This window comes from Dermochelys coriacea, chromosome 4 (genome assembly GCF_009764565.3).
Source record: "Dermochelys coriacea isolate rDerCor1 chromosome 4, rDerCor1.pri.v4, whole genome shotgun sequence".
Classification (NCBI taxonomy): Eukaryota; Metazoa; Chordata; order Testudines; family Dermochelyidae; genus Dermochelys; species Dermochelys coriacea.
This window is the reverse complement of record NC_050071.1, coordinates 105974047-105994388: the sequence shown is the minus strand read 5'-3', so window position 1 is coordinate 105994388 and position 20342 is coordinate 105974047.

The following is a 20342-nucleotide window of genomic DNA, read 5'->3' as shown; positions in this document are numbered from 1 at the left end:
CTGTTATACTCTGAAAATGCTTTCTTCTGAATAAGAAAAAGAGAGACAGAATTCATAATGGCATGTTTACCAATTCTCCTACAAGCCTTGCTTTTTTCCCAGTAGCACTAGTTAATTTCTACAAAGCTAATATATCAAATGCTGTTTCTTACAAGGTAGTTATGATTCAGACCACGGAAGATGAATACCCATGCCAATCAGCTGCTATTTTCTGTTATTTTTGATGGAGATAAACTTTCTGAGGAGACTTTTGGAAAAGGTGGTGGTGACTGGACAAAACAAGAAACAAGCTAGAGGTTTTGGCAAAAGTATGGGGAAAGACAACCTCAAAAAAGTATGCTGGAAATTTTCAGATGTGTAATCACAAAGCCAACACTGAGGTTCTTACTTGATCAGAGGACACACAAATAGGCTTTGAAAACAATACCCACCTCTATGAAGAACAAGCTTCAGTAGAAGAGGGTCTCCTGGTGTTATATTTGATTTTCTTTGTAGTAACAGAGAAACATTTCAAAATGGAAATCAGAACTATACTGAACCTAAAGGGCTGAACAAATATTTGAGAAGTGATTTTGCCACTCAGATTGTCTTCAGTAAAACACAAGGTGTATGACAGGGTTGGACTAGGGGGAAAGGCTGTGTGTGAGAGAGAGGTCAGGGGTGGCAGTGGAGATTTTGTGCATTTGAAGTTTGGCAGGGACCTAGTTCCTGGGTCATAGATGTGCTTTTTGATGGATCTGTGAAAAATGGCTCTGAACAAGTTATAAAAGGTTCAGAGCCAATGATTGTGCATATACATAGCTTTTTTTCACATAACACACTAATGATTTGCCAGTGTTCTGTTGGCAATGCAAATGCTACCTATGTAAGAGGAGTAGAAATTCCCTTTTAAGCTGTCACCATTCTATTGCAGTTGCACTGCACGCCTAAGCAAGTGGAATGGAATTTAATTTTTAATTTGTAGGTGCATGTGAAATATGATCAGATGTGTGTCGAATGAAGGGGCTGCAAAGGAACTTTGCTTCCTTTCATATAATATACAAAGGTTCTTATGGAATGAGGTAAAGTAGTAGAGGGAATGAAGCTGCAGCACGCCTGCCTTATTCATTCCAGAAGTTGAACTGTGCGTTATAAACAAAGCACTTGTTCACAGGAGCCTTCTCATTTCATCTAGGGTTTATGTACTTCACAGTGTACAAAGCATAAGGTCACAAACTTAGCAATAAGGATAAATATATTGAACAGCTGTCTCATTCACTGAGCACTGTCTCTCAGAGTTAAGAATGTGCATTGAATTAGCAGGCATCCTGTGGAAGAAATAGTATGTAATCATTTAACTAAAGACTGTATCAAAAGGCAAACACACAAGGGGCTGAATCAAAATGGTGGGGGCATTTCTTGACCTATGAATGCTTCACTTGGAAACCTTAATGTTATTTTAATGTTGTGGGATTTTTGAATTGTTTGGGTTTTTTTTTAAATGGATACCTTCAGACTTTCTTCCAATAGAAATGAAAATCCTGATACCTATCTGAACTGGGGACTCTTATTTTTATGACAAGTATTGTATATTTCATAAGGATAAGGTGGCATTACAGAAAACAGCATTATTTATGTCCAAGGTCCAAGAATTAGGTTTCCTTTCATTTTACCAAAATCCCTCACATAAAAAGGAGATAACTTGAAACTAGTTAGATGTCTAGAGAGCTGCCAAAATGTACCTCAAAGGAACCAAAAATTAGCACCATTATTCATCTCTCTTTATCCATGCTGTAGGGAAAGAAAGCCTATATGATCTAGAGAGCAAAACAGATCAGGAGACACATATAAATCAAGAGAAGTTGCTCCACCTCATGGGAATAAAACTTACTCTACTAGGGTAACAGCATCTTTATGCTGTGCTTTACATGAAGGGCATGTGAATTGGATAAAGAAAAATATCAGGCAACATGATTGACAACCACTATAAGCTGGATATATTGCCTTCTTTGAGTAGAAAAGTTCTCTGAACTCTCTTAGAAGGCTGAAAGCTAGCTCCTCCCCCCCATCTATTTTAATAGTATTTAAATAAATAGTTTTATTTTCTCCATGGAGTTACTCTAATCCTCACTGCTAGTATTATCTCTTTTGTGATGATTTGCAGACATGTTTTGGAAAGAGAAAATTTATCTGTGCCTGTTAATTTCTTTCTTCATTGTCCACTAATTTACCCCACCTGGAGAATTAGTTTTGAGTCATTGGATGTTTCATATAAAAAATTCCTAACTATATTCAGGTTAGACCTTCTGATTCAGTTATGTATACCAATACATACTAACCTACAGTATTAGAAAAGTGAAAGTTCTGGGGAAAGTTATCAATTTCTAATAACACAAATGCACGTAAATTGAGAGCTGGACATTTCCAAACCTTGACATAAAAATGGTTTGTTTCCAGATACTAAGTATTTAAGTGTATTAAATAGTGACAGTGTGTTTGCATTAAGATTTACTCATGAAGCACTGCTAATAGTGAAGTAGGTTTTGAAAGGGTTAATGTAGTAACCTCTGCCAAAAGATTTTCACTTGTTTCAGTTATTCTATGCTGTTCATTGTCATTATGATTTCCAAGTATGGTTTGTGTATGGTGTGTGTATTTTCAGATAAATGACTTTTCTTGACTTTGTCTGAAATGCATGGAGTAATATTAATGGATGCTATATATGTATCTAAGTTGGTAGAAAAAAGTATGATATATGGTATTTAAGAAATGGTATGTGATTATGTAATTAAAGAAGGTGTCCAAATGCATCCACATGAGGGTCAGAGTTAAGGCTGTGCATAAAGTTTAGTGTTTGTGGCATTTTAGTATTTAGCCTTGCAGTTTTAACATTGCATGAATGTAGATCTTTTGCATTTAATATTTTAGAGTTTTCTTAATGAAAAAAGAGGGATGAGAGTGGGAAGGGACATAAACCTCCAAAGAAGTCCTCATGGTTTTGAAATTCTGGTTTTTACTCAGGATGCTGCATAACAGTGTGGGGAGGGGAAGTTTTGTACAATGACACCAGCACAAGCACTTCAGAAGCGCCTCAAGGCTTTGTGACTATGGCTGGGCACAATTTTTCAGCCAAAAATGCAGATTTGGGTTGACCAAAATATTTTGTAAATTTGGGTTGAAACCAAACCAAACCAACAAATTCTGAAAAAAAAATGAAAACATTTAATTTGAATAATTTTGAAATGAAATATTTTGACTTTTTATTCGAAATGATTTTTCTCTTTGAACTTCATTTCAATTTTATATTTTTTTAAAGATTAAAAATATTCAAACAAAACAAAATGGAGTACTGTGTCCAGTTTTGGACCCCACACTACAAAAAGAATGTGGAAAAACTGGAAAGAGTCCACTGGAAGGCAACAAAAAATTATTAGGGGGGTGGAGCACAGGATTTATGAGGAGAAGCTGAGGGAACTGGGATTATTTAGTCTGCAGAACAGAAGAATGAGGGGGGGATTTGAAAGCTGCTTTCAACTACCTGAAAGGGGGTTCCAAAGAGGATGGAGCTAGACTGTTCTCCGTGGTAGCAGATGATAGAACAAGGAGTAATGGTCGGTCTCAAGTTGCAGTGGGGGAGGTTTAGGTTGGATATTAGGAAAAACTTTTTCACTAGGAGGGTGGTGAAGCACTGGAATGGGTTACTTAGGGAGGTGGTGGAATCTCCTTCCTTAGAGGTTTTTAAGGTCAGGCTTGACAAAGCCCTGGCTGGGATGATTTAGTTGCGGATTGGTCCTGCTTTGAGCAGGGGGTTGGACTAGATGACTTCCTGAGATCTCTTCCATCCCTAATCTTCTATGATTCTATGATTTTGTTTCAGGTTGAACTAATTGTTTTATGTGACCAAAAATTAATTCATTAATTGATTGATTGATTGATTGATTGATTTTACTTTTTCAGTTTACAGAATCATTTCCATTCCAGGTCAACCCCAAACTATTTTTGTTAATGTTTTGGTTAAGCCATGAATCAAAAAATCAGTTATTCACATAGCTCTATTTGTGATGTCTTCACACAGTTGATGCAGCTTCAGTTTTTGAGGTCTGATCTGAAAAATTCACAAATAAAACTGCAGTGATATCAGTGTTTCCATCTTCATGAAGGTATGAGCCAACTCTGCCTTGATTTGAATCACTGGCTCAGAGAAAGTAAACATTTCCACTATGTTTAGATTGGTAAACCACTCCCTCCGGGAGAGCCTGAAAGCTCCATTCCTGCTGTGGGTACCTTCTCTTTCAATTTCCTTTAAAATCAGCTTCTCCCTCTATAGAAAATATGCAGCCGAATATTCCTCCCTGTTAAATAAGAACGGTGAAGAGCAAATAATTATTAAGATCAGTTAGTGGAAGAATTGGGAATAGAATTTAAAGACTCTAGACTTCAAGCCTATTTCACGTTCCCTGAGGCTAAGGGAAGAATTATGGAAAACAAGGTTTCTTCTACCAGGCACGCACTATAATAATTACACAAGTAGGTTCCTTTCAGGAATATTTATGATAATACTATTTCTTTGTTTGGTAATGCCAAGATAGAAGCATCTTTTTTTAAAAAAATGGAAGAAATAAGAAACTAATTTATATTTTATGCATCTTACGGTCTAGATCCATATAAAAAATTAACTATGTTTACTGTACCATCTGGTTGATTTGAAGGGCGTAGCGGAATTACTGAAACTAAGAAATCCAGTGAGACAACCTGTCTCAAAAACTAGCACAAGTACTTTCTGAATTACTTCTGTTGTCACTCTAATGATGAGATTTGAAAGAAGCTGATTTTTTTTATCTCAATTTATCAGTGGGAAGTGTATGAGGTTTGCTATATTCTGTATTCAATACACTCTTTCCCAACAAAAATTGTTATAACTTTAGTGCATCAGGAATAAAAAGAAAAAGAAAGTGACAGAGGAGACTCTCGCCAAAGCAGCAGCTGGTTCTGATCATTCATACTTAGCACACAAAGCTATTCATCTTCAAGAGGTTTTGGCTCAACCTAGAAAACATTATAAAGCATTAGATACAGAAGCAGTTTAGTGACTGTGTCATATTTTATATTTTCTTTCTTCTTTTTCATTATCAGAGATATTTGTATTAATATGTAAACCATGTGGCCTGAAGCTATAAAGGGTAAGGAGCTCACCATCTTTTGATGAACAGGTGAAATAATGGATCAGAATTCCAGAGAGAAAGGATCTTTCTGCCGCTATCTACTGTTGAACAGGAATAAGAGTGACCAAAAGTTTGCTACGCTGATTACCTAAAATGCCAGATAAATAGAAGTTCTATAGGGATGGAACTCTCAACCACCACCTACTGGAGAACAGGGGGAAATATGACTACAGAGAGTGTTCGTTGCATAAGTTTTCCACGCAGAAAGCCTCCAAGAGACACTTTTGGGACGCAACAGAACTGTACATGATCTCCAAATTGGTGAGGTAATGGAACTGAACTAAGAGATAAGAGAGAGAAAAAGAACTGTTACCCTGTGCCAAAGACTCTGCTTGAGAGTTCTATATATTACTGATCCTTCTTTACTAAAGACTTTGTGAAGGGATTATGCAGAGGAGATGACACAAGGGCAGCTTTGTGGTGAAAGGGCAGCAGCTCTGTTAGGTGGTGGAGCCTCAGGACCAGGCCAAGCAGCTCTTTCCCTACAGGCTGGAGGCAGGCCTGCTTGAGCACACTTCAAGACTCTGGGACTATGCTGTCCACTGACACCACATTCTGAGTGGGGTTAGTGGAGGGGATGGGGAATAACGTAAAGGGACATTTCCGTGTCAGATGGTAACACGGTGGGGAGCTAAGGTCAAGGACTTATGCCAAAAACACTTTAGGGTGCAGAATTACTTATTATTTGTATAACATATTCCTGAGTTCTTGTGGTGATGTTTATTCCAAGTTGATGCTGTGTTCCTTTGCCCCAATGAAGATTTCCCTCCATGTTATACACAGACTCATTGCTTACGAGTGGGTAAATATTGTCTGTTTAGGGCACCCAGGGAAGGTATTTACTTTTTTTATTTGGTCAGGGCTCAATCTGGTGATGTTTATTGGTTTTAAGAGGAGCTCTTAGAAACTTGAACCCTAGCCCTTCCTGCTATCACCAACACCTATCAGAAGGGTTATAAATACAAATTCTTGGTACCCAAAATAAACTCACATACAAAATCCGCATTAAAATTAAACTATTCATTTTCCTTCAGCTCTTTTTCCAATGGGTTTTTCTCTCCCCATGCCCTTTTCATTTCAGGTCTATCAAGTTCAATGTTATCAGAGCTACTTATTCTTGTACTGGCTCAGGGTGGCAACACTAAATAGCTTGGATTTGTTAGAGTAGTGCAGTGAATCCATACACCTCCTTCCGGTTTTTAATGAAGTCTAATTGGGGGGTTGTTTTGCATTTCCCAGATGGGTAGAACCATCATTCTCATAGGGTCAATCTGAAAGTTCTCTTCTGTTAAATATATTTTAAAATTACTGTATTATCAATGTGCTCTGCCCATTTTAAGAACATAATTGAAACTGAACTGAGAGGTAGCTTAGGTGGTGTTAGACCTACTTTCTTTGGGGAAGGGAAATGAAAGGTGCTGCAGGGGATGAACACAGCATTGTGGGGTGGAGTTGGGAGGACCAGGTGCAATGCTGCAGCTGTATGCCTGTTGCTCCTATATTGCATGAGTGTGCAGTGAAACAGTGAAGGCTCCAGGAAGATGATCTCACAATAGTACTGCCAATGCCTGTGGAGTGTCAACAACATTTTTGTGTGTGGACATGTGTGTCAGTCCTCAGCTGCAGTCAAAATGCACTTAGCTTAACAGGTGGAGAGGCTCAAGGAGGATTTATGTCACCTTTGCAGATCAGTGAACCTGGAGCTGGTAGGGTACCATCCTGACCATCATCATAATTTAGGACACACTCAAGGATGCTGCAAATTATATCCAACAGCCAGGGATAGCTGGAGCAGATTGGTATTCTGGCTGTAGCCCCTTTCTCTCAGCTATACACCTACCCCGGGGGCTCTGAGGGCAGTTCTGGGCCACCCAGCTACCTCAGAGGAGTTCTTGGGAATCTAGATCCACTAGGTTATTAGGTTCCTTGTGTTACCAAGCAGCACAAAGCAGATGGAATGGTGCCAAGTACCTGGTTCAAAGATTCACTGCAGGCGTTGAAACCTGCAATGACTTTTATTTCTAGTGTAAATAGTGTACTGCTATATTCCTCTTCTACTCCAATATCCACCCTCTGCCATATTTCTCTTCTCCTACTCCAATACTCACCCTCTGCCAGCCTCTTTCACTGTGTTGTACCTTTTGCCTCCTCCCCTTTGTTTCAGTCTCTTCCATTTTTTGTTTGAGCCCCCCACCTTTCTTTTTGTGTGTAGGGGGGCTCTTTGAGGATCCTCATTTCATTCCTCTCCCACTTCTACATCCCACAACACTGCAACCCTCCCACTGATTGAGAATGGCTGGATCTGGCTCCTTTCATAGATTGTCAATTACTAGTAGTTCAGTTGGCCAGAAGGGGTGTCTAGACAGCAATGCTTCCCCTCACTGGGTAAGCGTACCTCACAGAGCTCCTAGCCCCTGCTTGTTCAGGGAATGAATGACTCAACCAAGTGGTGCAGTTTCACCTCCTTTTGTCACTCTTCTTTTTCCCCCCTGCTCTTTTGCTTCCTCCTACCTCCCCAGGATTGTATCTGTGCTGCTATTTTTGAGCATAGCCCTTCCCAGATCCTAGTAGGAGCAGCTACCGATTGAAACTGATGCAATTCTTGTCGATCTCATTATAACCCCTTGTTGGGAACGTGCTAGGTGGTATAGGCCAGGCACATATGTGTTGCTTTAGCAGCGACAGTGTCTGGTGAGAATTTAAATACCACCACAGTACTCTCCCATCAGCAGTGGAGGATTGTACTGTGTATTTCCCCAGGAACAGCCGCAGAGTGAAATTGCTGACCAATCAGTTGCTTTCTGCTCTTACTGATGCTGGCTAAGCACTAAGAGCAGGAGTTGAGGTGTAATTCTCCAAGAGAAGTATTAATAAGGAAAATGAGGAAAATATGAGATTTAAACCCCTTTATAAACTGCACTGTCTTTAAATAGAATATTCTTCAAGTCTACTGTGAGGCACCAGAGGGTTTTAAAGTCTTGCAACCATACTCATTAAAGTGAAAGAAGGTCTCATGATTTTGTAAGACATTTTTAACATTTATAACCAGTTCGCTCTAGAATGCCTTTAAAATAGTATTCAGGTTTTTTTCTAAAGATTGGAGGAGTCTCCTTAGAGACAGAAAAGAGGGAACAAGGTCTTCTCAAGAGGGAGCAGGATATCATAATCCAGCCAGCTTCTTGCCTTATTATAAATGTACAGCAAATCTGACAGGTTGGTATCTCCCACATCCTCATTTAAAATGGAAATGTGTCCTGTTTTAGGCATCTATGCTTTTTCATTGTACAAAGATCTCAATTCTTGATAAACCAACTGTGAGAGCAGGGTGTTTTTAGAGACTGTAGTTATCAGTCAGCAACTGGAATCTGAGCATTTTACAAGGGGGTCAAGAGCAACAATTGAAAAGCTTTTTTTCCTCAGAAAGAAGAAAGGAGTGTTTTGTGACTGGTTAGTTCCAGGTCTAATCTAGAAGTCAGAGTTTTTAATCTAGAAGTCAGGTGTCACAGAGAACCTGAGTTATCATTTTGGTGGGACTATTTGCATGATCATTAAGCACTACTCACTTGAGAAAAGGTTTGCAGGTTCAGAACTTTATCTTTCAATTTGCCCGAAAAAAAGTAAAAATGCTTGCACTCTTGAGTGGGCTCAAAATGGAGGATAGAAGCAGACTACTCCTTCTTCATAGTTAAAAACAAAGCTGTTTATAATGAGTTATTGAGCATATATTAAAAGTATATATTCTTGTCAGATTCCAGTTGCTGAATGACTAAAAACTGGAGAGCTCTAAAAGAAGACAGTGAAGGAAAGTAAATGTATAGTCTAGACTCAGCTACCCAATTCCCACATTTGCAGTACCCATGCATCATCCCTCACCCTACTAAACAATCCTTAACAGCAAACCCTGCAGCAAACTCTAGTACCTTACTATTTAATATCTCCCACACAGCACTCCCTCAACCTTCCATCCAGCATCTCTCCAACTTCAGCATTGCTCACCCCTGAGCATGGAGTACATTCCCACCGGCACCACCCAGGTCCCCACGACATAGTATACCAAATCCAGCTGTTGCTACCCACCACTCTCCATCCATCAGCACCACAGTGTTGTTTCTTGCTGTTACCACATCCAGCAAAGGATTGTTGGGTGCAGCCAAAAGAACAATGAGAGTGGAATCAAGGCCAGAACAATAGTTCATTTTGGGAGATTGAAAATCCCTAGGCAGGAGTGAAAAGTGCAATAGCTTTTCCATTTCAGTGTTCTCAGTGTTCCTCTCCCACTCGTCTTTGTGCCTTTCTCTATACAGTACCCTTTGCTTGAAATTCACTTCATGCCACACCACTATCCTGTCATCTTCCCACTCCCTCCTCCAAATCACACTTCTTCTGTGAAGCCTATAAACCCTAGGCATACCCTTTAAGAAACTGTATTGAACATTTAGTAAAAGGTGTATAAAACACCAAAACCTTTGGGAACCTCTATGACCCGTATGTCACCTACTAAAGCTTATTGGATTTATCTTCATCCTCTATTTTCCCCTCCTCCAGCCCTTGTATCCACAATTGCATCTCAATTTAGATTGTATACTCTTTAGGGCAGGGATCCTGTCTTTCATCTGTCTGTTAAGCACTATGGACTGTAAGCTACATAAATAATTACAAACACAAAAATACATTAAAAGATGTCCAGTCATCCTTAATTCTGGTATTTCTTTTGAGTGATTGACTTTGCAATAATAATGTTATTTTAACATAGTTTTATGTGAAAGCACCTAGGTTTTTTTTTTAAACATACTGAAAAAACAGTAATTCTACCATGTGTCATCATATCGATATCCATGTTTGTTATCAACAGTGCTGAAAACTTTAGATCCACCACACAAGATCTCTGCTACTTGAACTAATGACATACCTGATAGCAATAGTGGGTCATCATCCAAATGAAGAGCAACACTTTTCCAGTGGGTTTCACAGATGTTTGCTGATGGACGAAAAATGGTGAAATTCAGGAATTTTTGGTTTAATTCCAGACTGTGGAGGTAAAGTAAATCCTAGTCTCTCACCACATTCCCATTTCCTATTTCCATGCCCAGCCATCCCCAATTTCCCCCCTCCTGGCTTCAATATATCTCTTTCCCACTCTGTTCTGGGCCATGGTGCTCGAAGCACCACATCCGGCAGGAGTACTCTGAGAAAAACGAGGCTTACACACAGCTGTGAGTTATTGGCTCTATTAAAGGTTAGTGACCCACCCGCAACAGGGACTCCAAGCATTGCAGTCACGGAGGCGGGGAACCCAGAAATACTGGAGCTTTGCCTGGGACGGAGTCCAACGGAGGGGCAGACAGTCAGCATTAATAAGCACTACATAAAAACAGCTTATGAATATAGAATTAGGTGTTTCTTAAAGGGGGGTTTTCTACTACCTGGCGAAGGGCCATGCAAAGCAGCTGTGTCCTTCAAGAACTATCTCCTACAATAACAAAGCAGCTGTGTCCTTCAAAAGCTAACTCTATCCCAAAATAACGAAGCAGCTATCTATGTCCCACAGTAACCTCTCGGCTCGAGAAAGCGGAAGTTCCCTGGCTAGGCCGTAACAAAGTCTTCCACAGTCCCTTACACCCTCCATAGCCTCCAGACACCTCCCCTACCCTGTTTCCCTCCCTTCACTGGCTTTCAGTTCCAATCTCTCTCACTGGGCTCCTTGTCCAATCTCAGTTTTCCCCTTCCCCAGCTACTTCACCCTTTATCCAATCACTCCCAGTTCTTTCCCTACACACTGGCTCCTCAAGTCCTTCCCCCTGACCGCTGGTTCTCAGTCATTCTCCTTGCCCAGGCAGTTTCAATCTCCCCACAGGTTCCTCATCCAACCTCAGTCTCCCTCTACATGTGACTTCCAATCCCCTCTGGTGCCCAGTTTCCAGTCTCCTTGTTCAACCCACAATTCCTAGTTCCAGTTTCCCTATCCCCCACATCCAGCCTCTGTCCTAGTCTCATCCCCCAGACCTCTTGTCCCAACCTACTCTTCCCATTTCCTCCTCCTCGCAGATCTGTCTTTTGTCCCCTCTTCATTCAAATCAGGAAATTAGGAAGCTTCCTCCTCTGTTCAGCCTGGGACCAGCTGAGGGAGGGAGTAGGGGAGTGTCACTGAGTGTATAGGAGAGACAGGCTCTCTGCTCACAGTTTAGGTCCCTGGACCCAACCCTACCTGCAACATATCAGAACTACACTTTCAGAGAAAATCCTTATCAGCCTTAGAATGGGCTGACCCACTGTGGATAGAATCTTTGGGGAATATAGCTGCTAAAATCTAAGACTTCTCTACAGAGTATGTGTAAACTGAAATTTTTCAAAGACTTATAAATTGGTCACATTTGGATGGATTTTCAGAACACACCCTTTTATGCTAAATAATTGAGAATGGAACCTCCTTCTCTCACTCAGTCATGTCTTGGTTCTTCTCTTGCCTTAACATGAAAACCTGTCATCTTCTCTGTGCATTCAGCCTCATCCTTTCTGCTAGTGACCCCTCCCTCCTTGTTTTAGTTGATCTTTGACATTCTGGATAATTCTGTCCTCCTGAAATACCACAGCTATGCATCTCGTTCATAGAATATCAGGGTTGGAAGGGACCTCAGGAGGTCATCTAGTCCAACCCCCTGCTCAAAGCAGGACCAAACTCCAATTTTTGCCCCAGATCCCTAAATGACCTCCTCAATGATTCAACTCACAACCCTGGTTTAGCAGGCCAATGCTCAAACCACTGAGCTATCCCGCCCCTCCCCATAAATAGGTTCTATCTCAACCTATCTAATCATTGACATTCTCTAGAGGTAACAATTCCCTTTTGCCAAGACCCCTCTTCTTTTGATCCTGAAGTTGCCCTCTGTCTACCTACCATCTCTCTCTCACTCCTTCTCCGCTTGTGAAGCACTTACTTGTGAAAGTATTGGATACTGCATACAGTAGGTAAATACTCTCAGCGAATGCACATCTTGGGTCTTAGTCAATGGACAATGATGCTACCAGGGCAATGGGTTGGCTTCATAAAGGCATGCTTTAAGCAAATAAATGCCATCCCTATGGAAAAATCAGAAAGTAATGTTTATACTCCAAATGATTTAATTTTATTTAGTTTTATTAAAATTAACTTCATTTATTGTTTTCATGATTGTGATTGTCCTGCAAGCTTTGTCTATCGTTCACTCACTGTGGGCCTGATGCAAAGCCCTTTGAAGTCAATGGAAAGACTCCCACTGACTTGCATAGACTTTGAATCAGACCCCAAATTCTTATGTATCAACTAGCTGCTGCAATATTCCTAATTTATTACATTGCATTTCTCCTTTCTTCATGATCTTACAAGGCAAAGAAAGGTGTATGCCTTTGGTTGCTCTGTGTGTTCTTGAATGCACATAGATTGCAGTTATGTCCTGCCTAGTCCTGGATGATTTTTAATTTGTTGAAGAGCACCTCACAGAATGAACAAACAGGAATATATGTCAGCCTTCTATCAGAAGAAGAAAAATGTGTAAACTTATCAGTAAGTATCTCTCTTCCTCTGGATATATTGCAGGTCATAAACACTAGATACAGTACTTATTACTGTTAAAGTGCGCTATAAATGTAACTGAATCCCAGAAAATTTGGAAATAAGTTAACAGAGTTAAACCGGACATTTTAAAGTGTGTGCACCTGTGCAGGGGAAAGAGGGGACTCATTCAAGGATTTTTTTTTTGTACATTTACAATCCACCCAGCATAAGGGGCAGTGTATAACTCCCGCATGGGCTCACCCTTTTGGTTCTGACCCATAATGATCCCCCACTTGGAGTTTTGGTAGCAGGGGGAACACCTCCCAGAGCTGCAGGGTGGGGGGCAGCCTTGGGCCTCCTTCTTTTCCAAGAGCAGTAGTGATGACCCTGTCACCCTCATGGAGAGGCAAAAGTGGCAGTCAGGGGCCCCCAGTACTTACCTCAGAAGCCAGAGTGTATCTATTTGGATGAATCTGCTGCACTTTTTGCTTGACATACACAGAATCCTATTTCAGGGTCCTATTGGCAGGGTCCCTCACTACTTCTGGGTGTAGTTTATACCCCACTGAGATAAAAGGGGAAGTTCACCCCTCAGAGCTATTGTATCTTTTGTCTGCAGACTTGGGCAGATGTTGCTGCATCATTTACACTCAGATCATTTTTTCAAACTTTTCTTCTTAACCACAATGGCTAGAAATTTACTTCATTTCAAATTAAAACTGAGATTCTGATCAAATCTTGACTCAAGAAATTTTGGGTCCCAGGCAGAGGTCTATAGTGCTTTATGCTTTAATCATGCCTTGAATAGGAGCAGAACCAAGGTCCTTCCCACTCCCTGCCTCTCATACCTATCCTTGCATACCTGTTAATAGCCAGTGCCATCAGGTGAGTTGCCCTTGCTTGCCTTATTGTATGAAGTCACATTCTGATAGGGCCAAATACAGGAGTAAGGTCAGGACCTTACTCTCCCTTATTCCACTGCATGGCTAAATAAGGGTTGTGACAATCTATTCCTTAATGGTTCTAATATTGGAGTTTTTATATGAACAGTGAAGCAGAATATAGGGTTGTAAGACAGATAGTAAAATAGTTTTGATCACTGAAGAGCGCAGCCAAGCAGGCTGTCTAAGAAGCAATTAACAATTTGGCCTTACTTTAACTTTTTTCTCTTGTTGTCATATTTGTTTTCTTAATTTACAACAAGAAATGTATGTTTATATTTCCCTTATTTCAGCAGGAGAGCAAAAATTACTTTTGACAGGTGAACTACAAATATTTTTGTAAAAAGAAAGCAAAGGAAAACCCCTAAAGTTCCCAAATAAGTAAGGGAAAATAGGTGTAAGCCTAAAAATAACATATTAAGAGCACAGCCAATAACAAATATTGAAGAGACCATTCACAGGAGACTGGAGTCCATGAAACATAATATATAATCTGGTGCTGTAAAAGCATTAGAATTTTAAAATCAACCCCCTATTCCCCCCCACACACACACACACCCACACACTCTCTGCAGAGATGCTATCTTTTTTTGGATATTTTTTCTTCTATCCAACAGGCAACAGACACAGTAGATTCAGGCAGACATGCCAAATCTTTTGCTGCCATCCTGAATGATATTGATCATAAATTAAGCACTGCACAGGATGCAACAGGACATCAGACAAGAAGTTTTATGATATGCTAGTCTAATTTGAAACAAACAAAACAAAAACTTTAACTCACAGCAAAACTATTTTCAGCCTCTCAAAAAAACAATAAAATTATGGAATACAAAGTTGAAAGCCTTGGACAAACATGAGGCTGAGAAGCCTTGCAGCTGGAGTGGAGACAAATGATCTTACAGTGTTTGTGTTCGATTCTGGATCTAAGAGATAGCTGGTAGAAATGTCACTTGAGAATAACTTTATTGCAATAAGACTGGAACAATCATAGTAATTTCTGCTGTTGCCCCTCAGGTTTCTTGGTGCAGGACTTTCCTTTGTGTACAGAGCTCTTCTGAACCCCAATTTGCTCTGAACCTTCCTTGGACTGACCCTCTTTGCACTGTTGGCCTTTCCAGCCATTCATCAATTAAAGAGGAAAAGTCTCCTTGATGCTTCCTCACTAAATTCTCCATCTTGCTCCCTATTTTTCTTTCTGAGGCAGCTTGTTCTGAGACCATTCACTCTTCTACGTCCTAGACTGGCACTGCTAGTCTTCCAGATGGGAACCACAAGGAACAACTGCACTCTAAAATTTTCTTCCATGCTAAGAAATGTTACTGGTTCTAGTGGAATTCTCCATTTAAGGATAGGAAATATTTTTCAAATCAGTAAAAACTTTAAAAAATATATAAAATATTCAACGGTGACCATTATATAACTTTTTTTAATGGAATAAAGATCTCCAAGGAGAGCTCTTAAAGAGAACCCACTCTATATTAAGCAAGCATACCAGTGGAAGGCAGTGTGGGCTAATGGACAGAACAGTGGAGTGACACTCAGGAGATCTGGGTCACTTCACATCTCTCTTTCTCAAGGGGATAATGATACTTACCTCCTTTGTAAAATGCTTTGAGATTTGCTGATGAAAAGTGATATTACTATAATTACTAATTTACAAGAAGATCCATGTGAAAAATTAGGATCTGAACTCCCAGTATGACCGTCATCTTAATACTTTCAGACATTAGTGATATGGTCACAGGCAGAAAACTTCAAAATATTGCCTGGAAAACAAACACACAAAGTTCCTCTTTCCTTCAAACAATCTCTCCTTGCCTTGCTCACTCCAAGAAGTCCCAATGACGCTAATGGGTAGGGCGCTACCAAATTCATGGCCATGAAAAATGTGTCATGGACCATGAAATCTGGTCTCTCCTCGTGAAATCTGATCTTTAGTGTACTTTTACCCTATATTATACAGATTTCACAGGGGAGACAAGCATTTCTCAAACTGGGGGTCCTGCCCAAAATGGAGTTTCAGGGAGGTCACAAGATTATATTAGGGAGGTCATGGTATTGTCTTCTGTGCTGCCTTCAGAGCTCGGCAGCCAGAGACTGGCAACTGTTGGCCGGGAGCCCAGCTTTGAAAGCACTGTCCCACCAGCAGCACCACAGAAGTAAGGATCACATCCTTACTCCTACACTGCCACTGGCGGTGGCTCTGCCTTCAGAGCTGGACTCCCAACCACCAGCCACTGCTTTCTAGCTGCTCAGCTCTGAAGGCAGCACTGCTGCCAGCAGCAGCACAAAAGTAAGGCTACTAGTACCGCAACTCCCCCGCCCCCACAATGGCCTTGTGACCCTCCCCCCCTACACACATAACTGATTTTTGGGTCAGGACCCCTACAATTTCAGCACCATGACATTTCAGATTTAAATAGCTGAAATCATGAAATTTACTAATTTTAAAATCCTATGATTGTGAAATTGACCAAAATGGACCGTGAATTTGATAGGGCCCTATTAATGGGACTACATATATGGGTAAATCAAGCAATATTTTGCCCATAATATACCTTTTGTATTTGGCATCATTTTTTAGGGAAACATGGAATCCTAAACTCAAGACTCAATGAGCAAGTAAAATAAGTGAACTGATTTTTAAACATATGAAAATGCATTTGTTGTTGATATGTTAGCACCTATAGTATGTTACAATTCGTAATCTTACACAATTATTTGTTTTGTCATTTACAAAAACTTTGTTAGATAATGCTGGATTCTCTGACAGCAGGGGAAAATCATCAGAGTGTAACTGACTTTAAAAAAATTCACTGAGTGCTCAGGTGTTCTTTTACTGAAGTATTCTTTAGGATGCTGATGCACATTTCTATCACCTACTTAAAAAAAATATTCCAAATGTTGAATAGTGCTAGTACACCGAATAGTTTCTAGTTCTTGTGAAAATCCACATTCTAAAAAAATGTACAATGTAAAACATAATATATCTACTTACAAATAAGGAAACTCCTTTGACAGCTATAAATGCCATACAAATCATTATAACATGAGCAAGTAATTTTAAAACTTTAAGATTCATTTCTTACTGATAAGATCACCAACATAGCAACATTTGACAGATTATATCATCAAAGGACCTACATTATCTAAGTTCTTTCCCAAAATAACAGCAGCACTATGAAGTAGTGGTAGTGGTATTAGCATATATGTAAACTGTCCCCATTAATTATTTTTATGAAATATTTACCTTTTTTTCATTCTGTTTCTCCAAAATTATATTTTAGTCTCCGGTATTTTATTTAAATCCTACCCTGTTTATCTCTTTGATATGTCCTTATGATTTATTTCATATGTAGAGTACTAATAATTCTGAAATCTCTTCCAGTTTTGACATGGAGATACTTATAGGTTTGTATCAGTCTAATTTGTCCTCTTCAATGCCCTTTTCCTATGACTTATTTTGGATTTCCAGGAATGGAAATGTAGTTTAATTAAAAATAAGAATATAAAATAATGGGCCAAATTCAGCCTTTACAACTCCAGTGAAGTCAATAGGTTGCATATGAAGTGTAAACCAAGGCAAAATCTGGCCCACTATGTAAACCCATTCACAGTTAAAAAAAACAAAAAACAAACAAACAAAAAACCCTTTTAGTAATGGCCTTGAGATTTTAAAGAAAATCTACTTATATCTCTTGCAGCCTAGCTAAACAAATTAGACTTCTTTTTTTTTCAAATAATAGGCAAATTTCACTGTCTCTCTATGGATGACATTTTAAAATGAATACTATATGGAAAGATTTTTATTTAGAAAATTATCTTCAGGCTAAATCATTGTGATTTGTAAAGAATAATAATATGAACTATCAAAATCTTGCTAAACACAAATAGACTGGGAAACCACTTTTTGCTAAATGTTATTCTAAATTGCAAAGCAATCTCTATAAATCTGAAATTCAGAAAGGGCAATGGGATGATCCCTGGATGAAAACCATTTTTTATTCCTTTTAATGAGACAAGTTCAAATTTTGTCCTTGGGATGTAAAGTTTTAATTAAACACTTACACGGTTTAACTACAGCGATCAATTCCCTGCTGCAAACAGCCAACTATTATTGTTCTAGTAATATTTTTTTAGTTCTAGTCTTTCCAGCATATAAGAAAAAATGATAGAAAATTGTCTGATTTAAGCAAGCTGCTTTATGTTTGGCTAGTGCCCAATTAAATAACCAGGAAAACAAGCAATTATGAGCTGTTTAAAAGGATATCTCTATGTTTTCCTTATTTAAATTCTTAAGTTTTACTGTCCATCACAAAGGCTATTATTGCAATCAATAATTTAATTACTTTGATCTTTACATGTTACTATACTGCAAACATGGTTTCAAGGCTGTGAAAGACACTGGCAAGTGTCAGCACTTGTTCCAACCCAACCCAACTATGCTCCTAGTATATTCACTTTCACAAACTAAGGAAGCTTTGGAAGGGGGAGAGGGTGTTGCAGGAAGGGAGGTGGGAGTTCAGGACACAAAGGCAAAAAATCACCGAGACACTTTTAAAAGATGAAAGGTCAACACAGATTTGGTGCTGTTGTGGTGTCATTCCATCTGTTTGTCCCTTGGTGGAGTTCTTGAGTCAGTTTCTCCTTTCCCGTCAAACTGCTTTACCTGCTTTATATTTTCCCCCCTAGAATTGGCTATCATGTTTACTGTATTTAACCTTTTCCTTATATTATTGTGAATATGCCACCTCCTTTCAGTGAAAACCCACCTAAGATTCTGCCTTCAGGACCTACTTTGTTTTCCGGGCACTGGACCCCCTCCTCCCCCTTTTTTTTTTTTTTTAAATTTTTGGTCACTCTTTTCTTCGAGCCTGGACTCCATTGCGGATCCTAAATGCTATTTTCCAGTGTGAGATACCGACATTCCCGAACTGCAAAACAAACAAACAAACAAACAAACACACACACACACACACAAAAAAAAAACAAATTGTGCTGGGGGGAGGAGGAGGAGTATAGCCAACTCCAGCGGAGAGTTGGTAGGTACGAAAGATGAAATCGGGCTCCGCCGAGAAATTGAAATAAACTGACGATTCATTATATTTGCATATTTACCAAAGGACTTTAACTATTCTAATCAACAGACACAATTACAAAATCTGTAAACTACCGAAGAGGGAACCCCAGAGCTGTAGGGGAGAGGAGAGAAAAGCCCGGCGGTGGCTTTAAAAGGATTTCCCGTGCATAGTAAAGGCTAGAAATGCCAGATGGACGTCCCCACACACAAGCTGCCATGTCGCCAGTGTGATTAGATGTTCCCTTTAAAGACACAAGCTCTCAGTTGCTTCTTTTAGTGTTGGTCGCCAGCATCTTGGGCTATTTTGTTAATTGCAGCCCCTGACACGTGCGATCCTACTTCCCTAGACCCAACCTCCAAATGTGTCGCGGCGGGGGCTCCCTCGCTCACCAGTCTTGGCCAAAGGGGCAAATCTCCACCGTCTGATCTAGCCGGACTTGGTCCTGCTGAGAGTGAAGCGGTGGGGCCCGAAGGCTACCGAGCCGGGGTACAAGGCAGGGAGCGGAAGCAAGGGGCTCCGATTTCCCTCTTCCCCCAGGCAAACGGGCAGTACACACACCCTGGACCCGACTTCCTTCCCCTCCCCCCCAAAGGCAGCGCTGCCCATCCACCATGCAGAGCACGTCAGATCCATTTCCCACGCCGGCCGCCCGCGTAGGGGAGAGAAGGGGAGGGGGGCTGTTACCTCTGCTCCCAAAGAGAAACCAATCCGCTGTGAAGGACGCCACGCTCCCGAGCAGGCAGGCTTTGCACGCTCGGAGACATTGCACGTGAAGAGGGAGCAGACAGAGACACTGCATGGGGGCCGGGGGGGGGGGGGATAATGCACGTTGTGTGTGTCTGTGCGTGCATGGGGCAGGCTGCACAGGGCAAGAGAAAGAACCCGCTTGTTCGTTTGCAACTCAGGCTCCCCAGCAAACCAGACCGTGCCCGGGAGACAGGGGAGCTCTGAAGACACGATGGGGGTTGGGGGGGGGGCCCTGCTGTGCAAATGTTTCCACACCCAGGAAGCCGAGTGAAGTTGATGGCGGGGAAGTTAAAAGCTTTTTCGCCTCACCCCTCCCACCAAGGGAACGCATGAAGTTTTCCGCTGCGTTTAAAAGCAAGGAGGGAGGCAGCGGCGGATGGAAATGTGTAGCCCGTGCAGGGGCCAGGGCAATGCCGCACGCCGCCGGTATTCCGATTGGCATGGCGGGATTCGTGTGGACGCGACTCCTCCTCCCGCACAGCGAGGGGGAGTTTCGAGACAGGCAAGTTGCTTGGCAAATATAGTGGGGGGGGGGCGGGGGGGCTTCGTCTTAATCCCACTTAACCCTACGCGAAGAAGCCGAGCTCCTGGAGCCCCCTCCCGCAGCCCGGACTGCGGCGGTGAGCACTGAGCCTGCGCCAAGCTGGGCTTTCGAGCTGAGGCTGCAGCTGTCAAGCTGAGCGGCTCCCGGCTTCAGCACAGCGGGCGGAGTCCCGGAGCTGGGCCCGCCAGTGAGAGACGCAGGAGCTGTGGCGTCCGCCTACACAGGAAAACGACTCCCCTCTAGCCCTGGCGCGGCAGGGAGTGGGGGACACGCCGGCACTCCTTCCCCGGCTCG